The sequence below is a fragment of the Nicotiana tabacum genome, chromosome 17 (assembly GCF_000715075.1).
Source record: "Nicotiana tabacum cultivar K326 chromosome 17, ASM71507v2, whole genome shotgun sequence".
NCBI classification, from domain to species: Eukaryota; Viridiplantae; Streptophyta; class Magnoliopsida; order Solanales; family Solanaceae; genus Nicotiana; species Nicotiana tabacum.
In genome coordinates this window covers 65,625,799-65,643,956 of record NC_134096.1, presented here as the reverse complement: position 1 = coordinate 65,643,956, position 18,158 = coordinate 65,625,799, and the positions used below count along the sequence as shown (strand labels likewise).

General features: G+C 39.8%; 1 long non-coding RNA gene across 1 annotated transcript; it reads right to left on the bottom strand.

Moving 5' to 3' along the window:
- Nucleotides 1-202: 202 nt before the first annotated feature.
- Nucleotides 203-4,053, bottom strand: LOC107766161 (uncharacterized). Its single transcript, XR_012701258.1, has 3 exons — nucleotides 3,691-4,053; nucleotides 1,043-1,177; nucleotides 203-970 (listed from the first exon to the last, which is right to left on the bottom strand). It is a non-coding gene; the product is annotated as an uncharacterized LOC107766161 (long non-coding RNA).
- Between the last annotated feature and the right edge of the window lie 14,105 nt (nucleotides 4,054-18,158).

Genomic DNA, 18,158 nt, shown 5'->3' with positions numbered 1-18,158 from the left:
TCATGTAGTAATAAATAATTGCATTTAAGCAAATATATATATATACTAGAAATGGAGGCCGGTGCAGCACGGGCCGGAAGACATTTGTGAAACCTTTGCTAGAGAGATTGTAACACTGGCGGGGAAATATCTGAGTTTGGCAGACTTAAATTGGCAATAAAATTGTATTATTACTTAACAGTACTGCACTTAATTGAAATTTGTATTGCAACTCAAGTTCTCATAACATTAGAGATATGATGATTTGGACTGTACATAAAATTGCAGTATAAAGATTTGAACTGAACACAAAGTTGTCGTTATCTACGCCATAGATGATGTTCAATACCATAATAAAAAGGCAAGAAGCTGAAAGGCCTCAAATGTTACAAACTCTGTAAATTTACTCAATTTTCTACTCCACTGTTTTTGGATATTAGGTATTTGGAAACAAATCAGATTCAGACATTCTCAAAGCTTAATGTCAGATGGAGTTCACATGGATATTCTCAAAAGAAGCGGGAGAGGCCGAAGGGGGAAATGGAAATAAGGCGGAAGGAAATGGAGATGCACCTCTTCTTCAAGAAAAGGAGGCTCCTATAACCCTTGAATTTATCATAAGAAATTCATCGAATATATATATACTTTATTAATTTAAAATTCAATAACTTAAAATATAGACAAGAGTTGGTTACTCTAGTGGTGAGCACCCTCCACTTCCAACCAAGAGGTTGTGAGTTCGAGTCACCCCAAGAGCAAGGTGGGAAGTTCTTGGAGAGAGGGAGCCGAAGATCTATCGGAAACAGCCAGCCCCTCTACCCAGGGTAGGGGTAAGGTCTGCGTACAAACTATCCTCCCCAGACACCCCACTAGTGAGATTATACTGGGTTGTTGTTGTTGAGCAGAGTTTGATAATGAAATGGAACCTTGAAAAATGAGTAGCCAGAAATGAGTGTGTCACAACGAAATTTTGGTTGATTCAACCAGCAACCTACAATACAAATAAAAGCTAAAGGCTACATAGACATTTTTATCTCATAAAAGGCAAAACTCACATACTTACATGTAGCTTAGCTCTTCTCAAGAAATTTATTAACAGGAATGATATTCTGTGCATGCATAAGTGAACACCAGTAGCCCCAAGTCGACCATCTGACTAGTAATTAGCATTGTCCTAAGCAAAGGAACTCACCAAAGGCTGGGTGAGCATATTAATGGACGTCAGAAAAGGAAAGTGTAAACATTAATCATTGCATCTTAATATTACAACAGGGACACAATTGCATGAGAGAGCAAAACTGGGATCAAGACATTTAATTTACTTCAAAGAGTATAGTGAAAGACACATCCAAATTATTCTGAATTCTCAAAGCCCTCCAAATGAACATTGTTTCACGAATAAAGTTTTGACTCTACAGCTTGGCCATATAGACCAAGTATTCTGTAAATCCATTCTTCTAAGATCAACTAAAACCAACGTGGTCATATATTCAAGCATCTCAGCCAATACAACATTCTTCAATCTTGAATCTCAAACATTTTAAAGGAACTCATCTTCATGTTTAGGTAATTACTTAGGAATGACAAATTCATAAAGGGAAGAAGTAGAAATTTGACATTTTAAGTCCTTTAAGGGTGCTATGGAGGAACTTCAAAGAGGCTAATTAGCCTCTATTTCTCTCACAGTAAGATTACTAACCAAAAGTCAAATTATTAAACCAACATCCCAACCACACAAGCAAATATTTGATAAAAATTACATTCACAACAGCAGCATCAATCAAATGATCCGTCCAATTCAAAAGAACAGTTCAATTTTTTTATAAAATAAAGTTTACAAACATCAGCTTTCATCCCCAAATAACATGAAATATCTGTTGTCAAAAATAAAAATAAACTGAAGTTTAAAAGAAAGGATTTCTAAAGTAATCCTCGAACCACTCCCATACCCAGCCCTAGCACCGTCCTCGTCCTCGCCCCCGGCCCCTAAACCATCTTCCCACCGTTCTTAAGGTATACCTCGTCATTCCATCACCAATATAAATTGCAAGATAGGATGCCTGTTAAACTTTTCTTGGCAGAAATTCAGTGCGTCAATGATCACCATGTTATGCCAAAGTCGGTAGTAAAGCATTATTTTAGTTAAATACAGCAGAAATTTCATCCATTTATTATGACACAATCTTTTTTGGATCTGATTAATATGATTCACTTCAAGAAGAGAGTTTATTCATCTTGTCAAACCATTTGCGTACGACAAACTAAAGATGAAACACACTACATGCATATGATAGCCGTAGATATAATTGTATTCATTTCCTAACATCAAGTGGTGAATTATTGTAAAATGTAGGACTCCAACGTCCTCTAATGCATGTTATGGGGATTCCCGCTCGATAAACTTGACCAGAAACATAAATATACCAGGCATCTATTGGAAAACGAAACAAAGGAAAAGCATCACGCTATGCTTTATCATATTTTCTGATGTTCATGTCAACTTTCTATATGGCAAGACTTGCAATACTCCCTTGACTTTGCAGTTTTACAGTTGCAACAGTCAAATGTATCAAAAAATATAAAACCTACTGAACTTAGAGATTCTACTGAACTCCCTTAAGCAAGCTAACTTTTTCATGCACGTGTATCAATTAACTAAAAAAGAAGTGAGAGCTAATAAAAAAGAAGTGAGAGGTATGTGCTTTCTGCACAATAAAAGGATCATAGGAAGCTTTTTCTAAGTAATTCGGAGGTATGATGAGGTAGGTAACTATAAATTAGTTCATTAAAGCTATATTTGTGTGCCATTTGTAAAGTTTCCTCTTTTAAACTACATATACAAATTCAAGAAAGCAATATTTAGTTCAACAACCTACATTCTTATATATTGTTAAAATTGTCATTATTTACATTAAATTCGTCTTCATAACATGATAATTTCTACTATATATAAATGGTGAAGGGTGTCACAAATAGGAACAAAAGCACATAACAAATGCCGAAGCTTACAGGCCTTTTATTGTTTTCTGGTGCATCTTCAGTCCAAAATTTACTGCAACTTAGAGGAGCACCCAAACCAGACATTCTAAAACATGAGTGAGTTCAAACAGTTTAAGATATTTATTTTTTATAGCTATCCATAAAATGTTGGATCTTATATCATAAACAGTAGTGATCTAACTTTAATAAATATGTATGTTAAATTAACTTATAAATTATTAGAATTTAGAATTGACCAAATCTAATCCAAGCATTTCATTTAATATTCAGATCATAAATTACCTTTAAACCAGTTTCAGACAGCTTAGCGGGACGAAAGGAGTCAAGGGGCGCAAGAGTATCTCTAAAGAACTTCGCACAAAAAAAGTCCAATAACGAAAGAAAGACTGCACTAAAAATTCATCGAAACAAAGAGCTCAAAACTTAAAATTTATAGTAAATTTTAAATTTTTTCCTGGATTGAAACTACTATCATTTTTTCAATAGTTGTATATGGTGATAATAATGTATAGAAATCCAAAATGTCAGACAGAACTTACAAGGTAATAAATGAATGAAATAAGCTATCATTAGAGCAAGTACGGAAGCAAGTGCCATCTGGGGGACCCATATTTCCAAGATTTCTTTAAAGAGTTTGTAAGTACATAGAAAGAACAGCAAAAACAGGGCATATAAAAGCAAAAGAAAAAACAATAAAGGAGAGAACCATACCGTTTTAAAAAATTATTAGGGTTTGAAGGACTCATGAACTGGTTTGAAGAAATGATAGGGCAGAACATCCTAGTTGAAGAGGCCTATACCGATTATCAACAAAGAACTGAAGAAGGTGCAGTACCAAAGAAACATTGCAGATTAGCGAACTCATACTTTGAAAGATAAATACCATGAAAAAAAAACTGATGAATTCGAGATTTATTGGATGGAATAACAGAAATCAGAAAAGGATAAACAGAGAAGAAGGAATAGATGCTGAAAAAGGAAGAATGGGGATGGAGGAAGTTCTAGCCAGTTGTTTCCCATAGATAAAAAGGTTATAACAGGTGTCACGGTAAAGGCAGGTGAAAGGACTGCTAAAAGAGAATTACATACACGTGTTTATAGGCCCAAGCACCAATAGAATAGAATAAGACCAAGTTTACCGTACAACTCAAATAACCTTTTGTACAATGGTAGAATGCGGTGTTCGTACACCCTTCACCATTTATATATATACTAGAGATTTGTTCATGAAATATGAAATACATTGATACATTTTCCTTTTATTCAATAAAAAAAAGTGAAGAAACCACGTAAATTCAAATATAACAAAGAGATAAAAGAACGCAAAAGGTAATATAGGAATGTCAAAACTAAGAGATTTCCTTGAGGAAATATGTTGTCGAAAAAGAGAGGAAGCACACAAAGTATTATACCATGTTATTTTCAAATATCCAATTTAATTTGCACAACACGAAACCATATGCATCAATGACTCTAATTTAGCACTAAAGGCATGCTCCAGAATTGGCATCAGTTAGCGTCGTCCTCTGTCTATTTTCCTGCAAAATATTTAAAAGAGCATATAAATTTTTAGTATTCCTTAAATAATCAACTTTCATTGGCTAAGCATGCTTGAAAACTTTAAGCATTTATATGCTTGTTTACTATTTATATTCGGTCATTTTTCAAGTATTATGCGGTCCATCTTTATCTGCTGCATAAAATTTTATTTCTTGAAGTTAATAGATTTCATTTCAGGTTTTCGTTATGTCTCATTGCAGATGTAAGTATCATTTGCGCACCTATATATTTTCAAGAAGCACAAGTATTCAAATATTGCTGATTAGGCATTATTTCCATCATCAATGATACCTGGAACTTTTTCTTATCCTCTATTTTCCTAAGTTCCTCCTGTATTTTTACTTTATGCCCCTTTCTATCATTAGATCATGCCTCATAGAGCAGATAAAGTAATATGATAAAACAATTTAAATTTTCACTTAGAATATGCTTACCTTTTTCTCAAGAATGAGACTGCTGAATATTAGTCATATGTCTAAGATCTGCCGGACAATCATGTCTCTTTGTAAGAAGCAAGAGCATTGATTTGGTTATCTATTGGATTTTTCTCTTTCTAAAAGTATAAAATATAGTAAAAAATATGAAAAAGATCTAACATATGCATTACTATTATATTTACTCTTTCTTATTTCTTTTTTGAAAAGGTAAAAAGATAGAATTTCTTACATCCACTCGGTTCTTTTTTGCTCATTCATTGATTCTTTAATGAATCAATACTAAGATATAACTAATTGTTTACCTGTATGCTATTCTTCCTCACATCCTTATACATTTGGATTTGGTTAAATTTCCTAAAAGTAGCAAATGAATTACAGACCAGACTGTAGCCTAAGAGTCATATCCACACACAATCCAAAGTAGAATGCTATAGCGCACACATAATCTCTTATTACAATAATCAAAGCAGAAATGGATTAGGAGTCAAAAAGCTATCTGCGCTATTTGATTACACACTATATATAATGCAATTAACATATTTTTAAATAGAGATCCATACTAAGTTCCAGGTATTAGAATACTAAGAAAAGATATATATATATATATATATATATATATATATATATATATATATATATATATATAAGAGACTATGTACGTGACGTTAGAAAAAGCAAAGTGTTCAGGTTTATTTTACCTTGGGAATTTTAAATTCTATTACTGAAATCTTTTCAGAGCTAGGATCCATTAAATGATGAAGAAATCTCGGAGCTCTAGAAGTTAAGGAATTCATATCTTCTAAGGCAACAGCATAATTCTAACAAATGTAAGCCTTGAATATCTGTTACTCACGATGGGGATGCCCTTTGGATGACTTTGAAGTGGCATATCAACATGAAACTTAAATTTTCCAATTGTAAGCCTTGAATATTCGTTATAACATTATATATCAACCATTCCAATGATATGAAGCTACACATAATGTAACAACCCGATCGGTCGTTTTGAGTATTACAGCCCCGTCCCCCCATTTACTGCTCAATTTATGCTTCACAGTCGTTTTAAGACTTACCGGGTTATTTGGTTTAGGTCCAGAAGGATTTCAGAGTGAAATGAGACACTTAGTCTCATAATTAAAAAATTTAAGTTAGAAAAGTGGACCGGATATGGGTCTATGTGTAAATGACCTCGGATTTGAATTTTGATGAATCCAATAACTCTGTATGGTGATTTTGGCCTTAGGAGCATGTCCGAAAATATATATTTGGAGGTCCGTAGAGGAATAAGGCTTGAAATGCCGAAAGTTGAATTTTTGGAAAGTTTGACCAGGGGGTTGACTTTTTGATATCGGGGTCAAAATCCGATTCTGAAAATTTTAATAGGTCTGTTATATTATTTATGACTGGTGTGCAAAATTTAAGGTCAATCGGACGTGATTTGATAGGTTTCGGCGTTGTTTGTAGAAATGAAAAGTTTCAAAGTTCAATAGGCTTGAATTGGGACGTAATTCATGGTTTTAGCATTGTTTGAGGTGATTTGAGGATTCGACTAAGTTCGTATGATGTTTTAAGACTTGTTGGTATATTTGGTTGAGGTCCCGAGGGCCTCGGGTGAGTTTCGGATGGTTAACGGATAAAAAATTGAACTACAAGAGCTACTGCAATTTCCTTATGTTGGAAATTTCTTCTGCCACAATCGAGCCTAGAATCGAGCCCAAATAAATCGAGCCCAGAATCAAGGACGATCAAGCCCAGGGTTGAGGTCCACGATCGAACGCAGGGTCGAGGATCAGACTCGAAGCCACGATCGAGCCCAGGGTCAAGGGCCACGATCGAAGGCAGGGTCGAGGATCAGGCTCGAAGCCACGATCGAGCCCAGGGTCGAGGGCCACGATCGAAGACAGGGTCGAAGACCAGGGTCGAGAGCTATGATCGAGGGCCAGGATCGAAGGTCAGGATCGAGGCCCAGGATCGAGACCCAGGATCGAGACCTAGGATCGAGGACCTCGATCGAAGGCCAAGATCGAGGCAAAACCGAGGCAGTCTGGGCAGAATTATAAAAACAGGGACTTCGTCCCATTCGCCATTTTTGACAAATTGGAGCTTGAGGAGAGGCGATTTTTTGATATATTTTCAAGAAAAACTTGAGGTAAGTCCCTTGTGATCATTTCTACTCCATAATATTGAATTATCATCGAATAATCCGACTAGATTACATGATTTTGAGGTGTAAATCGGAGATTGGTACTTAGAAATTTGGAAATAAGATTTGTAGATTTGAGGGTCGAGTTGAGGTCGAATTTTGGTAAAATTAGTATGGGTAGACTCGTGGTTGAATGGGCTTTCAGATTTTGTAACTTTTGTCGGGTTCCGAGACGTGGGCCCCACGGGCGAGTTTTGAGTTAAATTTTGGATTTTTATGAAAAAATAGTATTTTCTTATGGAATTAATTCCAATAAATTTTATTGATTGAAACTAATTATTTGTGACTAGATTCGAGGCATTCGGAGGACGATTTGCGAGGCAAAGGCATAGCAGAGTAAAGAATTTCACGCTCTGAGGTAAGTAACAATTTTAAATCTGGTCCTGAGGGTATTAAACCCCGAATTTTGGTATCATGTAATTATTTTGGAGGTGACGCACATGCTAGTGACGGGCGTGTGGGCGTGCACCGAGGGGATTGTGACTTGGTCCGTCCCGGGAAACTGTAAAGTTGAAATAATTTGTTGTTAGTTATATGCTCTCTATGTGTTGATAAAATTTGACTGTAAATCATGTTAGAAACCATGCTTAGGCTATGTGATAGTACTGTTGGGACCCACAGAGGTTGCGTACTTGTTGAATTGCCTGCTAAATGCTATATGTACTCAACCTCAGCTTTTACTTGCACATTTTATCTCAGTCTCTGTTGTTATTATTGATACATCATATCATTGTTGTTTGGGCTGATTTCATGATTATTAAGAGCCCGAGAGACTGGAGGGATTTATGACTAAGTGAGGCCGAGGGCCTGATTGTGAGATATTGATACTATAGCATGTGAGTTGTCCGTGCAGCACGTGAGTTGGTCGTGCAGATTCTTATATTATACTATAGCACGTGCGTTGGCCGTGCAACACGTGAGTTGGCCGTGCAGATTCTTATATTATACTATAGCACGTGAGTTGGCCGTGTAGCACATGAGTTGGCCGTGCGGATCCTTATATTATACTGTAGCACGTGAGTTGGCCGTGCAATACATGTGTTAGCCGTGCGGATCCAGATAGTTATATTATGGCACGTGAGTTGTCCGTGCAGATTATAGTGCTTGAGCTGTCGGAGCCACTCCAGAGTCTGTACACCCCCAGTGAGCGCGGGTACCCATTGAGAGTGAGTGATGAGGGCTGCGAGCCCAGTGAGTGATTTTTTTCTTAAGATGTTGTACTTGTTTTCTATTTGTTGTTGCACTTAGTTGCTATCTGTCTGTAATGACCCGGCCGGTCGTTTCGAGAGTTATAGCCTCGTTTTCCCCATTTTTACTTCTTTTTGTGTTATTTAGCTATATTATATTATATCGGGTTAGTTGGTTCGGGTCCGGAAGGAACTCGGAGTGAGATGAGACACTTAGTCTCATAATTAAAAAAATAATTGAGTTAGAAAAGTGGACCGGATATGGACCTATGTGTAAACGATCTTGGATTCGAATTCTGATAATTCCAATAGCTCCGTATGGTGATTTTGGGCTTAGAAGTGTGTCCAGAATATTATTTGAAAGTCCGTAGAGGAATTAGGCTTGAAATGCCGAAAGTTTAATTTTTGAAAAGTTTGACTGGGGGAGGGGGGTTGACTCTTTGATATCGGGGTGGGAATCCGATTCTGAAACTTGAAATACCTCTGTTATATCATTTATGACTTGTGTGCAAAATTTGAGGTCAATCGGACGTGATTTGATAGGTTCCGAAGTCGTTTGTAGAAATTAGAAATTTCAAAGTTCATTAGGCTTGAATTGGGGTATAATTCATGGTTGTAGCGTTATTTGAGGTGATTTGAGGGTTCGACCAATTCCGTATGATATTTTAGGACTTGTTGCTATATTTGATTGAGGTCCCGAGGGGCTCGGGTGAGTTTTGGATAGTTAACGGATCAAAAATTTGGACTAGAACAGCTGTTGGAATTTTCTGATATCTGATAATGTTTTCCTTCTACGCGATCGCGTGAATGCGTTTGCGATCGCGTAGGCTTAGTTGGTCAGTGAGGATTTTTGTTCTACGCGATCGTGTGGGGATATCTGCGATCGCGTAAGGTTAATGTGAGGCAGTGGCAATTTGTGCTTCGCGATCGCGTGAAGCGTGATGCGATCACGTAGCTCTGGAATTTTGTGACTCGCGAATGCGTGACGAAGGTCGCGATCGCGTAGAGTAAGTGGAGCGGAGTAGAAGTCACGTGTTTTGTTCTTCGCAATCGCGTGGACTAGTCCACGATCGCGTATGTGTGTGATGTTGTGCATCGCGATCGCGTGGAAAAATCCGCGATCGCGTAGAGTAAAATCTGGGCGATGGAAATTGTTCTTCGCGATCGCGCGGGAATGTTTGCGATCGCGTAGAGCAAATATCTAGGCAGAGAGTTTAAGTTCTCCCATTTTCAGTTTTTGACAATTTGGAGGATTTGAAGCAATTTTGGGTGATTTTCAGAGAAACAACGGGGTAAGTGTTCTTAACTCAATATTAGTTAAATTACCCGAATCCATGATTGTTTTTATCATTTAATTGGTGAATTGAGTTGGGAAAATTTAAAAATCCTCTTGGTTTAAATTGAAGATTTGAGGGTCGAGTTGGGGTAAGATTTTGGTAAAATTGGTATGGTTAGGCTAGTGGTTGAATGGGCTTCCGGATTTTATAACTTTTGTCGAGTTCCGAGAGGTGGGCCCCACGAGCAAATTTTGAGCTAAGTTTCGAATTTTTATGGAAAATCATTATTTTCTTATGGGATTAATTCCAATGAATTTTATTGACTGAAACAAATTATTTATGACCAGATTCGAGGCATTTGGAGACTAGTTTACGAGGAAAGGACATTGCAGAATAAGAATTTCACGGCTTGAGGTAAGTAACGATTGTAAATCTAGTCCTGAGGGTATGGAACCCTGGATTTCGTATCATTTTACTACTTTGAGGTGACGCATATGCTAGGTGACGGGCGTGTGGGCGTGCACCGTTGGAGATTTGTGACTTGGTCCGTCTCGTAGCAACTGTAAAGTTGCATATTTTGTTGAAACTATATGATACTTATATGTTTTAGAAAGAGTTTCTGTAAATTGGGTTGAATGCCATGTTTGGGCCTTGCGCCAGTGCTGTTTGGACCCTTAGGGGTTGTTTTTTACTATCCTCTCATTGTTTTCGATTGAAAATATATACTCGGTCATGTTTATACTTGTTTACCGCATAACTCAGTTTTATGACTCTACTTGGATGCATATAAATGTTTTGGGCCGAATGCCCTGTTTTACTGAAATGCCCAAATGGCTTGAGAGGTTTATGACTGAGTGAGGCCGAGGGCCTGATTTGTGAGGATGAGTGTAGATCGAGGCTGCCCGCCTGTAGCATACTTTATTATTATAGCACGTGAGTTTTTCGTGCAGTACATGAGTTGTCCGTACAGATTATAGCGCTTGGGCTGAAGGAGCCCCTCCGGAGTCTGTACACACCCCCAGTGAGCGCAGGTACCTACTGAGTGTGAGTGCCGAGTGCCGAGTGCTGAGTGACTGGGAGGAATGAGTGATTGTGAGGTATGCTCGAGTGGCAAGAGTGATGGTGAGGTATGCCCGAGTGGCACGAGTGACTGTGAGGTTTGCCCGAGGTAAAGATATTTTTCAACAGTTTTCAGACAGAGGAAAAATGCAAAGGTGAGCAAAAATGATGAAATCATAAACAGTCCCTCGGGCAAAACATCACTCATATACAGCCCCTCGGGCAAACCTCACAGTCACTCGTGCCACTCGGGCATACCTCACCATCACTCTTGCCACTCGGGCATACCTCACAATCACTCATGCCTCCCAGTCACTCAGCATTCGGCACTCGGCACTCGCACTCAGTAGGTACCTGCGCTCACTGGGGCTGTGTACAGACACTAGAGGGGCTCCTTCAGCCTAAGCGCTATAATTTGCACGGACAACTCATGTGCTGTACGGATAACTCACGTGCTATAATAATAAAGTATGATGCAGGCGGGCAGCCCCGATCCACAATCATCCTCACAAATCAGGACCTCAGCCTCACTCAGTCATAAACCTCTCAAGCCACTCGGGCATTTCAGTAAAACAGGGCATTCGGCCCAAAACATTTATATGCATCCAAGTAGAGTCACAAAACTGAGTTATGCAGTAAATAAGTATAAACATGACTGAGTATAGATTTTCAATCGAAAACAATAGGAGGATAGTAAGAAACAGCCCCTAAGGGTCCAAACAGCACTGGCGCAAGGCCCAAACATGGCATTCAACCCAATTTACAGAAACTCTTTCTAAAACATATAAGTATCATATAGTTTCAACAAAATATGCAACTTTACAGTTGCTACGGGACGGACCAAGTCACAAATCTCCAACGGTGCACGCCCACACTCCCGTCACCTAGCATGTGCGTCACCTCAAAGTAGTAAAATGATACGAAATCCAGGGTTCCATACCCTCAGGACTAGATTTACAATCGTTACTTTCCTCAAGCCGTGAAATTCTTATTCTGCAATGTACTTTCCTCGTAAATTAGTCTCCAAATGCCTCGAATCTGGTCATAAATAATTCATTTCAGTCAATAAAATTCATTGAATTAATCCCATAAGAAAATAATGATTTTCCATAAAAATTTGAAAATTAGCTCAAAATTCACCCGTGGGGCCCACGTCTCGGAACTCGACAAAAATTATAAAATTCGGAAGCCCATTCAACCACTAGCCTAACCATACCAATTTTACCAAAATCCGACCCCAACTCGACCCTCAAATCTTCAATTTAAACCAAGAGGATTTTCAAATTTTCCCAACTCAATTCACCAATTAAATGATAAAAATAACTATGGATTCGGGTAATTTAACCAATATTGAGTTAAGAACACTTACCCCGTTGTTTCCTCTGAAAATCACCCAAAATTGCTTCAAATCCGAGCTCCAAATCGTCAAAAACTGAAAATGGGAGAACTTAAACTATCTGCCCAGATATTTGCTCTACGCGATCGCGAACATTCCCACGCGATCGCGAAGAACAATTTCCATCGCTCAGATTTTACTCTACGCGATAGCTGATTTTCCCACGCGATCGCGATGCACAACATCACAGACATACGCGATCGCGATGAACCAAATGCGTGACTTCTACTCCGCTCCACTTACTCTACGCGATCGCGACCTTCGTCACGCGTTCGCGAGTCACAAAATTCCAGAGCTACGCGATCGCATCACGCTTTACGCGATTGAGAAGCACAAATTGCCACTGCCTCACATTAACCCTACGCGATCGCAGATATCCCCATACGATCGCGTAGAATAAAAATCTTCACTGACCAACTAAGCCTACACGATCGCAAACGCATTCATGCGTTCGCGTAGAAGGAAAACATTATCAGATATCAGAAAATTCCAGCAGCTATTCAAGTCCAAATTTTTGATCCGTTAACCATCCAAAACTCACCCGAGCCCCTTGGGACCTTAACCAAATATACTAATAAGTCCTAAAATATCATACGGACTTGGTCGAACCCTCAAATCACCTCAAATAACACTACAACCATGAATTACACCCCAATTCAAGCCTAATAAACTTTGAAATTTCTAATTTCTACAAACGACTCCGGAACCTATCAAATCACGTCCGATTGACCTCAAATTTTGCACACAAGTCATAAATGACACAACAGAGGTATTTTAATTTTCAGAATCAGATTCCGACCCCAATATCAAAAAGTCAACCCCCCGATCAAACTTCTCAAAAATTAAACTCAATATCCGGTCCACTTTTCTAACTCAATAGTTTTTTCAGAATTCGAATCCGAGATCGTTTACACATAGGTCCATATCCGGTCCACTTTTCTAACTCAATTTGTTTTTCAATTATGAGACTAAGTGTCTCATCTCACTTCGAGTTCCTTCCGGACCCGAACCAACTAACCCGATATAACATAATATAGCTGAATAACACAAAAAGAAGTAGAAATGGGGAAAACAGGGCTATAACTCTCTAAACGACCGGCCGAGTCGTTATATCCTCCCCCTCTTAAACATCCGTTCGTCCTCGAACGGGTCTAGAAACATACCTAGAGTCTCGAATAGGCGTGGATATCTGCTTTGCATCTCCCGCTCGGTCTCCCAGGTGGCCTCCTTCACAGGCTGACCTCTCTATTGCACCTTCATTGAAGCTATATCCTTTGACCTCAACCTTCGAATTTGTCGATCCAAAATAGCCACCGGCTCCAGATCATAAGTCATATCGCCCTCCAACTGAACCGTGCTGAAATCCAAAACATGGGACGGATCTCCAATATACTTCCGGAGCATGAAAACATGAAACACTGGATGCACACTCGACAAGCTGGGTGGCAAGGCAAGCTTATAAGCCACCTCTCCTATCCTCTGAAGCCCCTCAAAAGGCCCAATAAACCGGGGGCTCAACTTGCCCGTCTTCCCAAATCTCATAACACCCTTCATGGGTGATACCTTCAGCAAAACCTTTTCCCAACCATAAAAGACACATCACAGACCTTCCTATCCGATAGCTCTTCTGCTTAGACTACGCCGTGCGAAGCCGCTCTTGAATCAATTTCACCTTATCTAATGCATCCTGGACCAAGTCTATTCCTAAGAGCTTAGCCTCACCCGGCTCAAACCATCCAACCAGAGATCTACACCTCCTCCCATATAAAGCCTCGTATGGAGCCATCTAAATACTCGACTGATAACTGTTGTTATATGCAAACTCCGCGAGTGGCAGAAACTGGTCTCATGAACCCCCAAAGTCAATGACACAAGCACGCAACATGTCCTCCAATATCTGAATAGTGCGCTCGGATTGCCCGTCCATCTGAGGGTAAAAAGCTGTATTCAACTCAACCTGAGTACCCAACTCTCGCTGCACGGCCCTCTAAAACTGCGATATGAACTGAGTACCCCTATCTGAAATGATGGAAACTGGGACACCATACAGGCGAACGATCTCTCGGATGTAAATCTCAGCCAAAAGCTCTGAAGAGTAAGTAGTACCAACTGGAATGAAGTGCGCGGACTTGGTCAGCCGATCCAAAATAACCCAAATAGAATCGAACTTCCTCAAAGTCCGTGGGAGCCCAACTACAAAGTCCATGGTGATCCGCTTCCACTTCCACTCTGGGATCTCTAATCTCTGAAGCAAGCCACCTGGTCTCTGATACTCATACTTAACCTACTGACAGTTGAGGCACCAAGCCACAAACCCAACTATATCCTTCTTCATCCGTCTCTACCAATAGTGCTGCATCAAATCTTGGTACATCTTTGCGGCACCCGGATGGATGGAATACCGCGAGCTGTGGGCCTCTTCAAGAATCAACTCTCGAAGCCCATCTACATTAGGTACACATATCCGGCCCTACATTCTCAACATGCCGTCATCACTAATAGTCACATACCTAGCATCACCTCTCCGAACCCTGTCCTGAAGAACGAGAAAGTGGGGGTCATCATACTGACGCTCCCTAATACAGTCATAAAGAGAAGACCTGGAGACCACACAAGCCAATACCCGACTAGGCTCCGAAATATCCAATCTGACAAGCTGGCCCGCTAAGGCCTGAACATCCAATGCTAGAGGTCTCTCTGCTGCTGGAAGATATGTTAAACTCCCTAAACTCTCTGCCCGATGACTCAAAGCATCGGCTACCACATTGGCCTTCCCCGGATGGTACAAAATAGTGATATCATAGTCTTTAAGAAGCTCCAACCATCTCCGCTGACACAAATTAAGATCCTTCTGCTTTAACAGGTACTGCAGACTCTGGTGATCAGTATAGATCTCACAATGAACCCCATACAAATAATGACGCCAAATCTTCAAGGCGTGAATAATGGCTGCTAACTCAAGATCATGGACAGGATAGTTCTTCTCATGGGTCTTCAACTGGCGCGAGGCATAGGCAATCACCCTACCCTCCTGCATCAAAACACAACCAATGCCTATCATCGAGGCATCACAATACACAGTGTAAGAACCTAAAGCTAATAGCAGAACTAACACTGGAGTTGTGGTCAAAGCAGTCTTGAGCTTCTGAAAGCTCTCTTCACACTCATCCGACCACCTGAATGGAGCACCCTTTTGGGTCAATTTAGTCAAGGGCGATGCAATAGATGAAAATCCCTCCACAAAGCGACTGTAATAACCTGCCAAACTAAGAAAGCTCATAATCTCCGTGGCTGAGGACAGTCTGGGCCAACTCTGCACCGCCTCTATCTTCTTCGTATCCACTTGAATACCCTCACTGGAAACCACGTGCCCCAAGAATGCTACTGAACTGAGCCAAAACTCACATTTGGAGAACTTTGCATAAAGCTTCTCCTCCCTCAATCTCTGCAATACAATCTTCAAATACTGAGCGTGTTCCTCCTGGCTACGAGAGTACACCAGGATGTCATCAATGAATACAACAACGAATGAGTCCAAATAGGGCTGAAATACACTGTTCATCAAATGCATGAACGCTGTTGGGACATTAGTCAGCCCAAAAGACATCACTAAGAACTCATAATGGCCATATCGGGTCCTGAAAGCTGTCTTAAGAATATCTGAATCCGGAATCTTCAGCTGGTGATAACCGGACCTCAAATCAATCTTGGAGAACACCCTCGCTCCCTAAAGCTGGTCGAATAAATCATCAATACGAGGCAAAGGATACTTGTTCTTGACTGTGACCTTGTTCAATTGCCTGTAATTAATACACATTCTCATGGAACCATCCTTTTTTTTCACAAATAGAACCGGTGCACCCCAAGGTGACACACTAGGCCGAATAAACCCCTTATCGAGGAGTTCTTGAAGCTATTCCTTCAATTCCTTCAACTCCGCCGGTGCCATACAATATGGTGGAATAGAAATGGGCGGGCAAATCAATACCAAAGTCAATATCCCTGTCAGGCCAGATGCTATTGCTTCAGATGCTATGATTACAGGTATTATCTCAGTTTGTCACAGAGATGCCTCAGTATTATTTGACCCTGGTTCCACGTATTCATATGTTTCCTCGTATTTTGCCCATTTTCTAGATATGCCCTGTGAGTCTCTAGTTTCTTCTGTTCTTGTATCTACTCCTGTGGGCGATACTATTATTGTGGACCGCGTATATCTGTAAATAATTTTTTTACTGGAACTGGGTTAAACGATATGTTTTGATTCAAACCTTGATTTTAAAAGCATGTGGTATTTTACTAAGATTTCCTGATATAAACGTTATATGCTTAATTGCTCGTCACTACTGCTAGTCTTTATTTATTGTTGTTACTTACTGAGTTAGCGTACTCACGGTACTCCCTGCACCTTGTGTGCAGATCCAGGTGTAGCTGGACACAGTAGCGGTTGTTGATTATTTTGGTTGTAGATTTTCTCGGGGATAGCAAGGTAGCTGCTTGGCGACCGCAGCCCCTGCTCTTCTCTCTCTTATCTTCCTCTAGTTGTAATTAGCTATTTTCTAGTCTGAGTTAGCCTTGATATTGTTAGACAGATTGTAGTAGATGCTCATGACTAGTGACACCCCGATGTCGGGCTTTTCCTTTCGCACTTTTGTTTTGATTTGAACTCCTTTGTGAAGGTTTTTATGTTAAATAGCACTGAAATTATCTTTAAAATGAAAATATCGGTTTGTTATGGAAATGAGTCGGCTTGTCTAGTTCCACGATAGGCGCCATCACGATAGGGGTTTGTTTGGGTCATGACACTGTCATTGTTGTGAAATCTATGAAAGATTGTTGATATACGGATTACATGAACAGGAACTGTATAAAAATTGATTTGACATTAAACTGCCAGATTTGATAGCATGTTTATTCTTTACTGGAATTACTGGAAATGAACCATAACTGTGTAGCTCGTTACTATCTTCAGTTCCTTATTAATTATTGTTACTTGCTGAGTTGGTTGTACTCATACTACACCCTGTACTTCGTGTGTAGATCCGGGTATTCCCGGACATAGCAGGTATTGATCCTTTCGAGTGGTTGATTTTCAGGAGATTTTGAGGTAGGTGCCGTGTTCCGCAGACCTTGTCTTTCCTTCTCTATCTCTTTGTTTATTGTATTTGGTCTCAAACTATTATAGACTATATTTTCTAGACTTGTATTCATATTAGATGCTCATGTACTCAGTGACACTAGGTTTTGGGGAATGTTTGTATTGTATTTAAATATTATATTTTCATTCTTAAAGAGAAGTTTTGGTTTATTGAGGTTATCGGCTTGCCTAGTATCGAGATAGGCGCCATCATGACAGGTTAGGATTTTGGGTCGTGACAAGTTGGTATCAGAGCCTAGGTTACATAGGTCTCACGAGTCATGAGCAAGTTTAGTAGAGTCTTGCGGATCGGTACGGAGACGTCTGTACTTATCTTCGAGAGGCTGCAGAACACTTAGGAAAATTTCCCTTCTTGTATTCTATCATGCGAAATCGATTTAGCTGGAAACATAACTCTCTGAATTCCTTTCATGCATTTTGTATGCGCACATGAGCGCTCGGTATCAGCTGTGCATCGCCAGGGTATGATTCTACGAACGATGTTTGAGATGTATATTCCATGTTTTGGTGATGGGCCAGTCTGGAGGACTTGAGGTCAGGTTTAGACAGCAACTTAGGCTCAGTAGCTTCAGTTGTAACTTGTATATTTGGACTCATATGTCCGATAATGTTCGTACGAGTAGAATTTGTGGTTCGATGAGCGGTGAAATGGCTTTGTGACAAGTATGATGTAACTGCGGGATGTGTTAAGACAATTTGAATTTTCTTTTATTCCAGCTCAGTATATGATTTCGAGACTGTGCACGGGCTGCTACGATGGCTATGCATTGTTATCGCACAATATTGGTGTAATGGTAAGGTGCTCGTTATGTGTTGAGGCGGTGAATGGCTCGAAGAGAGGATTTATCAGTACATGATTAAGGGGTTCAACAATTAATTCAAGCGGAGGAAAGGCAGTCGGA